At 41.5% G+C, this 822-nt stretch overlaps 1 protein-coding gene across 18 annotated transcripts in view; it reads left to right on the top strand.

Moving 5' to 3' along the window:
• LOC101503279 (uncharacterized) overlaps window positions 1-822 on the top strand; it is a 118,635-nt gene that overhangs the window by 10,130 nt on the left and 107,683 nt on the right. The gene's annotated exons all lie outside the window — the stretch shown is intronic.

Raw genomic sequence — 822 nt, 5'->3', positions numbered from 1 at the left:
TGAAGCCTAAGATTTGAGAGGAAGAAGAAAGAATGAAGCCTAAGGTTCGAGAGGAAGAAGAAAGGGTGAAGACGATGTTTTCACAGAGAGGGTGAGATGGTAACTGGATTCGGCGGCTAGGGTTTGTTAGGGTTGATTGTATCAATGCTATTTATAGCGAAAATAATCACTACAAGAAATCCCCCATTTGTGGCCAAGTTTACAAATATTTTGTGGGCGAAAAAAAACCTCACAAATTAGTGACCGAAAAAGCTTTCACAAATACAAAAATTCAAATTGGTCTTTATTTGTGGCTGAAAAAGCCCTCCCAAAAAATTAAAATTTTAGCTGGATTTTGTGGCTGTCTAAGCCCTCACAAAATCACAACGTTGTCATTTTGTGAGGGCTTAGGCCGCCAAAAAATTCAGCTGAAATTGGAGTCTTTTGTAAGGACTTTTGCAACCACAAAATCAACCCTTTGTGAGGGTAAAGGCTGGCACGAGGGCAAGCCATTTATTGCCGCTCGGGCCGCCACAAAAGAATAGATCCGTTGCACTTTGTGGCGGCAAAGGCCGCCACAAATTCCGATAGTTCCGTTGCATGTTGTGGCCGCCCAGGCCGCCACAAAGGACTTAATTTGTGACCTTTAAAGCCGCCACAAAGGATTTCGTACCGTTGGCTTTTGTGGCTGCTTTGGCCGCCACAAAGGATCAACCATTTTCTATAAATATCCCTCCACTACTCTTACCATTTTTCATTTCTACCTTCTCTCTAAACATTCTTTCTAAATTTTCTCTCCACCTTTTCTCTACAAAAATTATTTCTCCAAGTTTTTTCTTTACT

This window comes from Cicer arietinum, chromosome 6 (genome assembly GCF_000331145.2).
Source record: "Cicer arietinum cultivar CDC Frontier isolate Library 1 chromosome 6, Cicar.CDCFrontier_v2.0, whole genome shotgun sequence".
Classification (NCBI taxonomy): Eukaryota; Viridiplantae; Streptophyta; class Magnoliopsida; order Fabales; family Fabaceae; genus Cicer; species Cicer arietinum.
Note: the sequence above shows the minus strand (reverse complement) of the source record. Positions and strands in the feature narration are given on the sequence as shown.